Source organism: Hibiscus syriacus, unplaced genomic scaffold, assembly GCF_006381635.1.
Source record: "Hibiscus syriacus cultivar Baekdansim isolate YM2019G1 unplaced genomic scaffold, ASM638163v2 tig00110710_pilon, whole genome shotgun sequence".
Lineage (NCBI taxonomy): Eukaryota > Viridiplantae > Streptophyta > Magnoliopsida > Malvales > Malvaceae > Hibiscus > Hibiscus syriacus.
Window position 1 is genome coordinate 126,326 of NW_024062832.1, and position 14,099 is coordinate 140,424.

At 36.3% G+C, this 14,099-nt stretch overlaps 2 non-coding genes and 2 pseudogenes across 2 annotated transcripts; 1 reads left to right on the forward strand and 3 right to left on the reverse strand.

The window, feature by feature from the left end:
- Positions 1-249: 249 nt before the first annotated feature.
- LOC120138865 lies at positions 250-411 on the reverse strand. Its single transcript, XR_005517565.1, has one exon. It is a non-coding gene; the product is annotated as a U1 spliceosomal RNA (small nuclear RNA).
- Positions 412-2,082: 1,671 nt separating this feature from the next.
- Positions 2,083-2,244, reverse strand: LOC120138867. Its single transcript, XR_005517567.1, has one exon. It is a non-coding gene; the product is annotated as a U1 spliceosomal RNA (small nuclear RNA).
- Positions 2,245-2,895: 651 nt separating this feature from the next.
- On the reverse strand, positions 2,896-8,773 carry LOC120138844 (annotated as a pseudogene).
- A 519-nt stretch (positions 8,774-9,292) lies between these two features.
- On the forward strand, positions 9,293-13,761 carry LOC120138856 (annotated as a pseudogene).
- The last annotated feature ends 338 nt before the right edge of the window (positions 13,762-14,099 follow it).

Here is a 14,099-nt window from a genome sequence, read left to right on the forward strand (position 1 = left end):
AGATTCTCATTCTCTTTCGAATGGTTAGATTAGAATCTCATTGCCAGAGATTCCACTAAAGTAAGCTGGCATTTCATCTTTAATAGATTTTCATTTGTGTTACTTTAGTAAAAACAATTACTGATATTGATAGTCTTGCTTGGATTGAAATGAACAGTCAAATTAGTAATCAATAAAAAGTTCCAGAAATATTATATCCAGTTAAACCCCGTTACAAATGGAATAAAACAATTAAAACTACAAAATTGGAAGGGGGCCGCGCGAACGCAGGCCCCCACTGCCACAAATTATGACGTAGGCTCTCCCACTTTGGGGAGACCTTAGGCGAGCACCCCTCCAAAGTGCAATGGAGGTCACTAACCCAGGCCATGGACCTTGATGATCGCCCATTGACCCCGTCCAGGTAAGTATGTTGTAACGAAGCTAGTTGCCTCTTATTTATAAAGCCCCGCTCGTTCCCCCTTATCGTCCTTGGTCGATGCGGGATTAGTGCTTTATCATAAATAGTCCTGTATATGAATTTTTCCTGCTGACTGGTGAGACTGAATGAAGCCACGGGGGATTTACAAAGAATATATAAAACTCTAAATAGATTAGAATCTGCTTCCTTGTTTCTTTATCTGACTGACTGAAAATGGTTGTAAATCAGACATGGACTCGGTTTCGAATGGTCATAAACAAAGTGAGATATCGGAGTCTGCAAAAGCTTCCCTCATGGCTAGCGCCAATACCAGATCTATAAAATCCCAGGAATTATCTGTGAGAGTTTCAAGAAGCTTTTGATCAGATCAGATTAATCCCTTTTCAACATTTTTGCTTCAAAGATTATACCTTGAAAAGCTTAATATTTTGTGCTGTAAGTTGAGAAAGAAATGGAGGATAAGAATTTCATTGCCAAAGATGTCACTGAAGTAAGCTGCTTTTCATCTTCATCATTGCATTTTACATGTGTTTCATTTAAGAAAACAATTGCCACCGATTTTCAGCTCGTTGATGAGGAACTGGTTGAAAGTGCAGTTCCATCCGAAGGGAAACATTTGTAACATTTACAATGTTTATTATTCATATATGCATATATATGGTTCAAGAGACTATTATATGCTTGTGTATATGATTAGTCAATATAAGATCCTATGGAACTGATGGCAGGTTCAATAAACAATCGATTAGGCACATTTCTTACACAAATCCATTTAAACAAATGTATAATAGATGATATAGCTCATAGTCTTTGCCTAACATGGTGTAGTTCAATTAGGAACTTTGAGTCAATCATCACCATAGAAGAGTACGATGGCCCTGACGATGATGCGATGCTCCACCGTTGAAACAACCGATAACACACATCACTACAGCTGAAAACAAGAATCCAATTCATCCATGGTGACCCTCGTGGAACCAAATCTTCTTCACAAGGAACCCGAATTTGCACCCCACACAGTCCGCTGTTATTGGCATAAATCTTTGGATCAACCAGCGTATACATTTGAGGACCACCAGGAACATTACTACCAAGTTTGTTGTTGCTCAAGTCTAAATAATTTAGTTCCTGGAGCTCGGAAAATGTTCCTGGAATTTCACCATTAAGTTTATTGTGTGACAAATCCAAGGTCTCAAGGCTCTGTAAATCACGGAAACTCACTGGGATTTTGCCAGAAAGTTCATTGAATCAAAGGTTAAGTAGCTTCAAACTTTGAGAACACCTAATGAATGTGGAATTTCTCCGGATAACTGGTTCTTTGACAAGTCCAGGAAAGTATAGATATCCCGATTCCGGATCAAGAGGCCTTGCTTTGATATCAGACATGGACTCTCTTTCGAATGGTCATATGAACCAAGTTATATATCAGACATTGACTCTCTTTTGAATGGTCAGACTTGAATTTCATTGCCAAAATGCCACGGAAGAAAAGTTGTTTTTCATCTTCTTTGATGGATTTTTATTTGTGTTTAATTTAAGGAAAAACAATTGCTAACATTGATAATCTTGATTGGTTTGAAATAAACAGTTACTTGACAGAAAGAAAAAAACTACTGATCTAAACAAAGTTGTTGATGGATGCGTGGTTTGAACTACAAAATAAGATGGATGCGTAAACGCAGGCCCCCACTGCCACAAATTATGACATAGGCCATCTCACTTTGGGGAGACCTTAGGCGAGCGCCCCTCCTAAGTGCAATGGAGGTTGCTAACCAAGGCCATGAGCCTTGTTGATCACCCATTGACCCGCGAATGGTCATAAACAAAGTGAGATATCAGAGTCTGCAAAAGCTTTCATCAATCCAATTTGCAGGGCAATTTTCTTTGGTTTTAAACACTATCCATATGGTTTCAATCCTCTCTTTGTTTTTGCAGTGAACCAGTTCATTGTCTTGGCAACAACTAAGCATAGTTAGAGCTTCAACAATGATGGTTAGAGAAAGTTGAGAATTTTGGCGACTTTCTTTGGCTTCAAGTACTTACCCAAATTGCTTTAATCTCCTCTTTCTTTTTGCAGTGAGTTTGGATGGTTTGAGAATGTCGAGACTTTGGGGATTTGATATATGGACGATGAAAGAATATGGAGCTAAAGAATATTGGACCCATGAATTGGCCGAATGACAAAAGGTGCTCACAACTAACATGTAAGTCCGACGGGATGAACCGACAAAAACCAAATACGATCGACTAAATATTAATCCGCGGAGAGGAAAGATTTCCAACTTAGGAATGAACATTGCAGTTTACTTGCAGTAATTTATGATGAATTCAGAGCATCATTTGATTCAACAAACAGCTCCCATTACTTTATGAGGTTCTCAAATTGTATTAATTTTCTTCTCCCCCACATCCCAGCCTTTTACATTCGCATCTCAGAAGATTATATAGGAGAACAAACCCCACCAATAGTAGAGACCAAAAATACCTCAACAGCTTCAGATTTTGAGCATTCTCTGTTCACCTCGGACCATCACGATATACACTCCAGAATTAGCAGACTGTCTGCCCGTAACAAATCGATGCAATGTAGAGATTTTTGGCCCATTTTTCCTGCAACAAGAACAGTGGTAACAGAGAACAATCATCGGGTATTCAAAAAAAAATAAACTCCACGAAGCAAGAGGTCAAGCTTCTATAGTAAAGAGAATAGATCGAGTAACACTTAGTGGTTGGCACCCATTGCTAATGCATAAAGAAGCTAACCAGCATTGCCAATGGTGTTTAAAAATATCAAAGGGACAAAAATCAGCTTATACACACCTTTACATGGGTGCTAGGAAAGGCAGATGTGCGACGAGTTTCCTGGGTTTCGTCCATCGTTTTTCGTTTTGAAACACTTAGTATGAAGGCAGCTTGATCTACAGTTGCAGCCATTGATGTTATTCGGTAACCACTCTCCAACCGCCGATGTATTCCTTCGCTTGGATACAAAAGGTCAAGTTCCACAACCTGGATCATTAACATAAACATAAAATGAAGTTATAAACAGCAATTTACTTTTGGGAATGGAGAGCAGTGGAAAAACAGAAAGACGTACATGAAGAGCAAAAGAAAGGAATACCTGATCGGAGAATCCAGCATTCCTCGACATAACCACTCCCCACCGGTTCCCGGAAGTTGTCATCGATGTTACATGAAAGCCCTCTTTCCACTTCTTATTTATCCATTTGAAGGGAAAAGATTCACTTACTTTGTACGACTGTTGAGTGTAAGGAGTTCCTACAAAGACAAATTATGACAACAGCTCCATAATTAGGTGATTTCATTTATATGCTGTAGATAGAATCTGAGGCATGAAGGTCGCCAACTTGATGCTCTGTGAATTTTCTTGCTAAAGGTTAATTACAGAAAACAAGCCTCAATTCAACACTTTCTTTTCTCCACACAAGTTCTTAACGATGCATATCTCTAGACAGCACACAAAAAGGTCCAGGGATCCGCCCTTGAAAAACTATGATTCATCTCATGATGCTATAAATGTACATGCCTGCAGCATCTTGGCAGCAGGTCCAGAGATATGCACCTAAACTGAAAGTGTCTTGACCCTCCAAGCTAATTGTAATATTATAATATATGAATTCTATCATGCAATACTATGTTCTCAGAAAACTCGTTGGCATAGGTATATATATGTATATTAGGAAATTACCAACCTTTCGACATAACAACCAAGGAACTCCCGTTATTTGCTCCAGCTATTGAAGTAATATAGTAGTTTTTTTCCCACTGCTCCATAATCCAATCCTGATTAAATCCAAATTGATATTAAAGTCAGTCAAAATGCATGTAAACCGACAGGTAAAACGAGAGGAATTATTGTTTTAGAATGATAACCTTGTGCAGAATCCTGTTCCCGCATCCATGATCAGGGCCCAGAGATTTGCTGCTGAAGCCACACAACTAATAAACAATCCATCTTCATTTCCCTTCTCCACATGCTGATTCAACCTCGAATCTGCTACATTGTAGTGATATCTACAAGATTGATAAACAGTTTCAGAATGAAGATGAATAGACTTTATGTAGAACAAATTTTAAACCTCATGGCTGAACATCTCGTATTTTTCACACAAAGAAGCATGCACCATAAAAACATCAAAAAGAGGCAATCTAGTTTGAATGGACCACATTCAACTTTTAACAACCAGTCACTACTTCTAACTTCTTCTGGTCACTATATAAGTTTCACCGTCACATATGAGACGTAAACAATGAAAGTATTCTCCAAATATGCTATGATATTATTGTGAAGATGAAAACATTAAAAAAATGCTGAGATTAACTCGGTACCTGAATAACTTACAGCAAATGTAAACCATGCATACCACTAAAAATAACCCACAAACATGGAGAGGAGATATAGTAGAAATGAATATCACATTTAACAAGAGAACACAATTTTACCTCTGCTTCATAGGACGTCGTGCATTGTAAACAAAAATCCACTGAGTAGCAGGACTACCGAGTCGTAATTTTTTCTTAGGTTGCTCATCTTCTTCCAAATTAATAACTAGCCTTCCCCGCTTTTGCCCAACCTATTTATACAAAATGAAACAGATTAAGATTGTTTCTTCCAACATCCTATACAATCCAATTTAATTGAAGGAAAAAACAAACAATTACCTTAAGGGCTCCATCAATTCTAATGGGTCTCAATGCTATGCATGGTTCAAATAGGCTTTCAAAGAAGGATATGAGCTTGGCATAATTGGGCTCCTCATCAAACTTCAAATTTATAACAGCTTCAAGAAAATGCTTAAATGGGGCCGGACAAAGCAACACATCAACTCCGGAGATGTGCCTATCTTTTTCTTGCAAACCATAAAATTCTTGTTATCCCCCTGTGGTTCCAGAAAAAAGAAAAAAGAAAAGAGAATAATTCAGGAAGGAAATAAAATCAGATTATGTACATCATTAATCAAAATGACATTAAGAACCTGATAACCCTGCCACGGTAACCGTCCTTTTATTAGAAATACCAATGTGTATGCCAAGGACTCAAGGTCATCCCTTCGACTTCCAGTCCGACCTAAATGAGCATGCACGCTAACATACCTAACTGTTCCCCTGATAGAAGAAATATCCAAAGATATTAACACAAAGCACAAGCAGTAATTAGTGACAATTAAAACCAAGTTTACACACCTGAATACATCAGGCCTCTGATCATAATCAACATGTTTATCAGAGTGTGAATCTTTCCACCTAGAGGCTGATTCAAGAACATGTGACTATGTGAGGCAGGCAGTAATAAGTACCGAATCATTAACAGCATTTATTACATTTCAGTAAGACATGACAAAATAAAATCTCACAGAGATTTGACATCAAAGAGAATTTAAAAATATACACTAGTAGTTAACCATAATGTACTCAAGGTTAACATGTAAGAAAGAATATACAGTTAACAGGGAAGAGAGGACTGAGGCGAAGATACCTAAACCAAGATCAATAAGATATAGCTTCTTCTCATCGGCTGAACCAGGCTGGCCCAGTAAAAAGTTCTCAGGCTTCACATCTACATGCACAAACCTTTCTTCAAGAAGACAATAGACAGTTACAACCAGTTGTAACTATGCAGAACTGAAGGGCAAATTTAATAAAGCGCAGAAAGTTATAATATGACCTACCCCTTTAAATGAAGCTTTTCGAGAATAGATATTGCCTCCACTGCAATGCAGGCAACCATATTTGGCGACATCCTGTCATGGTACATGTTACAAAGCTGTAAGACTATGGTCGATACACGTACTCACGTAGATATGTATGAGTAAGTACAACAAAGAGAAAAGAGGAAGATTCTATTTCTTACGATTGTCCTAGAGAATTCCAACATCCCAGAGACTAGGACCAAGCATATCCATCACCTGAAATATTCATTGAAGTTCTTTAGAATATATTAACTAAATTGAGAGTTACGATACTAAGGAGCTAGAAACAAAAATCACCAGAATATAGAAGTCTCCCTGGCGACCCTTGTAGTGCACCCCAGGAATCCCATAGCATCCATTTAGGGAACTTTTTTGAGGAGATCAAAAGGAAAAAGTCAGAATTTCTGCACTGCAATAAAATATGTAAATACCAAAGCTTGACACAATTTTTTTTTTTGATAAAAATGTCATACCTGTAAACTTGCCACTCATAAGGTGGACCATAATTGCAACCTTTACTGTTTCGGTGCTCTAACTTCAATGCTACCTGTGATGAAAAAATCTCGTAACATTAAATCCCAAATGGATTAACCTGGAAAGCCCTTAAACAGAGGCATCAATTCTCAGACATACCTCAATTGCATCTGGTCCAATTCTATCACTACCGCCGCTTACCCGTTGGCCAACATAAACTTGGCCAAAACCACCCTTACCCAGTTTCCTTTCTATCTTATATGTAGGAGAATTGCCCACTTGTACCTGCAACAAGAAACAGAGTGGTATTTAGCAAAGACCTTCCTTAAGTTGAACAACTAACCAACTAGGAATTTAGTTGGTAAGAAACTAAGGACTAAAACAAGTGACCAAACATATACAGAAAAGCCTACAACTTGATGCAGTAAAACATTTCCTCGCTTTCATGCAAAGTTGCAAACTCAAAACAGAATGGTTATCCAGATAGTTTCAAGCAAATTTGAAATACTGTAATAAAGAAGTCACTAAATCTGAAATTGTATCACCAATATAGTATACAGCTCGTAACTGAAAAAATAAATTGTACTCGGCCAACTTTCTCACTAAGGGCGATGCAATTTAATATGGAAGATTAAAATTAAATAAATACATTCAACAAAAAGGGAAAGGTTTAGTTAGTGATATGAAGCACCATGTCAGGAACCGGGGTTGTGCTGGCTTCTTCTTCAACTCCCACTATTTTGTCGGCACTCCCACCCTCCATTGCAATATCTTTATCCGCCACTACCTCTGCTCGTTTGAATACAGGTTCAGCAGCAGCCAAAGGTGCGGTCTCAGGAAGAACCTGATAAAGCTTAGGGTCTAGACCAGCCAACCTAGCACCGCGGCCTCTACCAGCAGCTCTTAGCCTTGCAGGTACCGCCGGTGAGGGTCCTTTGTCTACACCTACAGCATTACCCCTTCCTCTTCCACCAACTCTCCTCCTGGTTTTGTTTTGAGCAGGCAGTTCCCAATTCTCCGCTTGATCAGTAAGTTGAGGAGGCTGCTCAGGATCACGAGGCGTTTCAATCTCCGGGCTCCACTTCGCAATTCTGGCATCCTCACTCCATGCAATTCACATTGCCTAACTTCCCTGTCCACCACTCCAGATCTGTAACCGAAAAAGTTTGAACTTCACATATATAGAACTAATAACACGTGTAACAAGAAAAGCGTCCCACATTTGGAAAGCTCTATAATCAACAACCAAGTATCTGGATTTTTAACACAACCTAACGCAAACAACCAAGATTTAACAATAAAAACACAATCATTAAGAATATTATTGAAATGTGGAAACAAGCAATTCTTACCATAATCATCCACTAAATTTCTCAAGTGGATCCCAAGTAGAATATTTAGCAAATAGCCTTCAAAGGAGATTCTGTTTTTATCTAGTATCACAAGGCTACAAAGCAAATGTAGCTACACACGTACAAAAATCAATGCAAGTGCATCGCATATTTGATAAAAAAAAAATCAAACTAAATAGATTGCCGCTATCAGTCATTTCTTTATCGAGCATAATAAACACCAATAATTTACAAATGAGCTCATCAAATCTATAAAAACAAAGGTCGATCAACAAATTCAAATTCTTCACCCCCAATATATGATTTAAGCGATAGAACATTTCAAAACTTCATATAAAACGTTACTTTTTTACAATCAATTTGCATCAGATTCCCAGGAAGTCACAAAATTTCCAGCCCCATCATTCCAATTTTCATCAAATATAAATAATCAAGAGCAAAACTGATCACCAAAAAAGCTTAAAAAAACAAAAGAACTCACGAATCAAATATACTCAAAACAACCTGTTGGGTCAATCTCAGATCCTCACGAATGTCCAGAAAATTCAGTTTCGGGGCTCAATTAAAAAAAACCCAGAAATAAAAAAAATCAAGACTTGTGAGGGGTAAAAGGGAGCCTTGTTCCTTGGATTCTGGGTTATAAAACGAAGATACAAAATATGACAAATTTCAGGGTGATCAACAGACAGGGAAAAAGAATGAAGAGATTGATTGAAACGGGATGTACAAAGAGCTACTACAAAGAAGTTAATTAGGGGCAGATATGGTCGAGTCTTTTGTGGGTCAAACAAGAAGAAGAAGAAGAATGTGTAAAGAAAATGTAACTGGCGGTGACAGTAGCGATCTTTGATGTTGTTAGCTAGTTTATCAGCTATCAACATAAATATAAAAAAAATCTGAACAAAAAAACATAAATATAAAATGCCTTTTAAAAATCGTTTTTAAAATAAAAAATACTTGCAGTTGAAAGTAAGTTTCTAATTTCTGATTTTTTTCTTCAAAAAAAAACTTTTATTTTTAGTAAATGTTAATGCATCTATTATCTATCTTACTTGCATGAATTAAGCATTTAAAATCTATGCATGATAAAGGTATCAATATGGAAAAATTATTATTTGAAGAGTGAAGGCTTTTATAGATTAAAAATAATTATTATTTCTAACCATAGTTTCTCAAAATTGTAGTTAAGGAGATGAAGAGCTCTAAGATCTTCTCATTTTTCTTTCTCTTATTATTCTTTTGTTTCTTTTCAAAATTTCTGAACAAATATTACATTTTTAATTTTTTTGATATATATCATTTTAGATTAGAGATTTTATAGAAAAGTAAAACGGATGAAGCTAATAGAAAAGGTTAGATCGTGATGATCAGTGTGTGAGGACGAAGAAGAGTGAGAAACCTTCGAGAACTATAATCTTAGTAAAGAGATTGTATGAATCATAGTTGGAAAAAAATAATATTAGGTTAGAGATAAATAAATTTATTGATTTAGGGTTTAGAGTTTAGGGGTTTTTTATTAAGAGCGATGATATTTTTCTTCATCGATGTCATGAAGTGACATGGTAGGTGGTGGGTTTGGTTTCTTTTTTAGTTTTGTTATCGTTGATTCCAATCGAATTTATTGTTATACTTGACGATCTTTTATTGACCGAGACCCTTCACTATATATATATGGAAAAGCCTTCTTCGATTTTGTTTTCGTTATATTACTTATTGAATAATTTTTTCATTCGTAAGTGAATTCATCAAAGATTCATTTTCACTTGGATAATTCAAAATGCTCAACGTCCCTGATATTTTATAGTATAAATTAAAAATTACTTCTTTTAATTTATGAATGCTTCAACATCACCAAATTCTTGTTCGCGAGATATATTCGTCTTAGATAATTTTGCAATGTGAGTAACAATTTGCAATAGTTATAGGCTTTATATCAATATTCTAAGTTGGGTTGTAAATGAGACGAGACAGATCGCGAGCCACTCGAGATCTACTCGATCAAGGCTCGATAAATACTCGAATCGAATATACTCGACTCGAGCTCGACTCGAGTTCTTATGAGTGGAAACGAGCTACTCGATATTCGACTCGAAAAGCTCGTGAACAGCTCGAAAATATAATATTTTAAGATTTTATTTTTTTTAAAATAAATTATTAATAATATTAATATTTATGTATTGATTTTTTTAAAAATACAGTAATATTTCATGTATTTAAATGTAACCCCCTAGACCCGGCCTATGCGTTTCGACTAAGTCTAGTGGATCACATTATGATTATAAAGACATTTTTCGCAACCGTTATTCCATCAATATAAAATCACATTAAATAACATGAAATTATAAACAATTATACTATCAAAACTCAAATCGTAAATATAGTACAAATAAATAATTTAATTTAAAACATGTCTTCAAATTCAAAATCACAATAAACCGAGCAGTATTAGCAAAAGAGTTATCATTATAAAATCTGATATTTTAAAATAAGGTCCATGTCACCAAATAAAGTCAACTTGCCAGATAAAAACATACAATCTGATTTACTTCAAGAGATATGTTGATCCTCCAAGTGCTCGAACCAAGGTATCTAACCAACAGTATCTGAAAGGGGAAAACATTTTCAAAAGGTGAGCTAGGCTCAGTGTGTCCCAACATTTCCATAAAATCACAATAGGTACAAATCATAGTCCAGTAATCTCACAATTCGTAAAAGAGTTTAACTTTTTGAAAATCATAGTTTAACCCTTTTCTGGTACACCATCAGTAGTTCCCAAAAGTATTTTCCATATAGCTTACTTTATGCACATAGCAAAAGAAAGCCGACTTAAGGATAGGCTATGAAGCTTGTATCCTTAAGCCAAGTCAATAAGTCCATATAGTTACCCTAAGCACACAGCAAAGGAAAGCCGACCTAATGAAACATCTTGGGGCCCTCAAGAGTCACATTAGGCCCAGTTAGCTTGATCAGAGCTATTCCATCGTATTTCATTCCAAAATTCAATTGCACCGTGACATAATTCCATAAATCCAAAAATATGGTAATCATATACCATTTCAAAACAAAAATTAGATAGCAGCCATATTCCATAAATTGTCACATTAAATTGGTGCATCCATAAAACAATAGCCAATGAATTCGGTGTACCACATATTAAAACCAATAAAACAGTTCAATAATAAGTAGGGAACACACCTCGACAATAGGTTCAAATAGCAAATTTACTGATTGCTGGTTTCACCACGCTCTGCTACAATTTTCGAACGGGGAGATATTTAGTTTATTTTATATTTTTATGTGATATATTTAAAAGTATATAATTATAAATATATCACAATTAATATAATTTAAATAATTATAATCTCAAGTGATTTGTTACAGGACCAAAACCAACACGGCCTTAACATAGAAATCCTATAGTTACTGCAATTGTTTTACTTTTCTCGACGAATCGGAAGTCCAAGCAATCGACAAAGAAAGACGAAGCTAATGGCAACTCAACCACAAACTCGGATAATTCTTCTTCATGCCCGTTCTGCATCGGCAATGAACACCAGTGTGCACCAGAGATATTTCGGGTCCCGCCCGATCCTAACTGGAAACTCGGGCATTGAGAATTGTATCCAGCTTTGAGCAGGAAACCCGATCCTAACTCGAGCAGCGACTTGAGCGGGTGGGGGCGGGTCGTGCCCGGATTCGGATTTCATGATGTGGTGATTGAAACTCCAGTTCACTCGGTCAGTTGTCGGATTTGGAGCCGAGTGAGATTGGTGATGTTTTGATTGCTTATAAGAGGAGGATTGAGCAGATAAGCAGTTTGATTCAATCAAATATATCCAGGTTTGAGAAAAATTGTTGTTTTTTTAAAAGAAAACTTCTCTTCTACGAATGTGTCGAAAAGCACTTGTTTGATATAATTTATGTATTTCTTGAAAATTTTTGTGAATATGAGTTTGTGACATATGCTGTTGGTGATTCATGTGCTTGAAATTGATTAAATGATGTATTTTAGATTACTATTGTGCATTTCGTGATGCATTTACTTATCAATCGTTTGTTGTGATTCCAACTTTTGAGAGCTAATTGTTTATAGTTCCATGTTTTCTAAAGTAATGTTTTTGATTGGACTGGCAATTCATGTTGTGCTGTGTTCATGTGTTGTACCATGTCATAGTGGTTTACATGTTAATAATTCATATCATATGAAATTTTTCTCCGTTTCATGTTATATTTTAGTTATAATTCCATGTTTGTGTTCTATATTGCTAGATCAACTTTAATCCAGGCAAACATCTCTCTCTTCTTCTTATGCTTGTGTTAGTTCGGCATGCTGTTGGTTATTAATGGCTACTTCATTTGTGTTCGGTGTAATTCTTTTCTTAGGGTTCAAGAACTATGGAGCTTCAGCTGGGCTTCAATGAGTCACTCTCACAGTCAGATAATAGCTCTTCCCATGTTCCACCCAATGTTCTGTTCGGCTCAACAGTACGAAGGAGTATTTTAACCAGACAGGGAAATGTAGTCTCTGTGAGGTCCAAACAAAGGACCTCTTGATTAATGAAACCAGCCATTTCATTTCAATCGCACCATTTGCTGCTTTATTTCCTTTCGAGATGTGGATAATTCCCCGATATCACACTCATTTTGATGAACTAGACAAAGAAAAGGTAAATTCTAATGCTTCATGTTCATGGTATTCTTATATGATTTTACCTATGTCGCTTTCTACATCCTTCCACATCATAATTTTCACTAGCTTGTTTGATTTGGTAATTGGTATTTTGGTGGAGATAAAGGTGCCAGAAAATTTACAGTATGACTCACGTTATCACACATTCAGGATAGAAATATACCTACGAGAGAAGTAGGAATTAAATGTCAAATGATTGCTCGACATGGTCTTAGTTTGTATACAAGTATTATTTCCCGGTATTTAGTGAATTCGAGATGGTTGTTTAGGGCTTTGCTTTGTTCTGTTAGCAATAATGATGCCAGTTTGGCCTTTAAGTAGCATGCTAAGGATATGAGGAATCTTTAAGGAGACATAGCAATGTTGTGTGAGCACAAAATGTCATGATCACTCTTGACTAACTTGTAGTCTGTGTAAGAAGTACAAAACAAGTGATACTAAATGAATGAGAGTATATGAATTCAGTTTTTATGAATTGCTTCTCTTGACTTTTCTCATGTCAGCTAAAATGCACGTCGTATTGTTGCGGAAATGTTGAATTCAAGAGCAGGTTTTAGTTGTAGATGGAGTGGTTGAAAGAATTAAAAAAAAGGTGGAGGGGGGAGAGTTTCTGCATTTTTGTGCAATAAAATGGTAGTTGTATGTTTATCCATAAATGGTAGTTTTCTCACACAGTTCCATTTGATTCTCTTATGCAGGCAGCTGATTTTGGTCACTTGCTGAAACTCATCCTTAAAAAGATGTCGGTGCAGTTGAATAACCCGCCATTCAATTTCATGATTCATAATTCACCGGTTCACGTTACCGACCGAGTTACCATACAGCCACTGGTTTTTACAGATAATACCTCAGTTAACGGTGTAGGCGGTTTCGAGCTGGATCTGGATGTTACATAAATCCTGTTTTCCCTGATGATGCTGCCAAGATTTTGAGGGCACTGATGTTCCTATATAAGGTTAAAAGCTGTTTTACATCATACTAGTAGTGTAAAACCATATTGCAATAAGGAGAGGAAACAAAACTCAATTTACATGAGGAAATCTCATGTAAATCCATTGGAGCCCTCAGTTTTTACTTTTCTGGTTTACCTACCCATTGTATTGGTTTATGTGATTTATTACCATGATATATTTTCTTGAGAAAAAAGAGAAAAGAAAGTAGTGTTCAAATTCAAATAGAGAAGGGATCCAGTGCAGCTAGGGATGTGCATGTGACCCGAACCCGACGAGTTCTGATCCGACCTGATCTGGTTGGGTTTTCTAAAAAAAATCGGGTTCAGGTCGGGTCGGGTTTAGGGTAAAATAAATCCGACCCGACCCGAAGAAAATAAAATTTTATCCTATATATTTAGGGATAATTACAATAATATCCATCTATATATTTTTCCAATTCGGTCATTGTTTTTATTGAATAAAAATATTTTATTATTCGGGTCTGGTCAGGTTTCTATA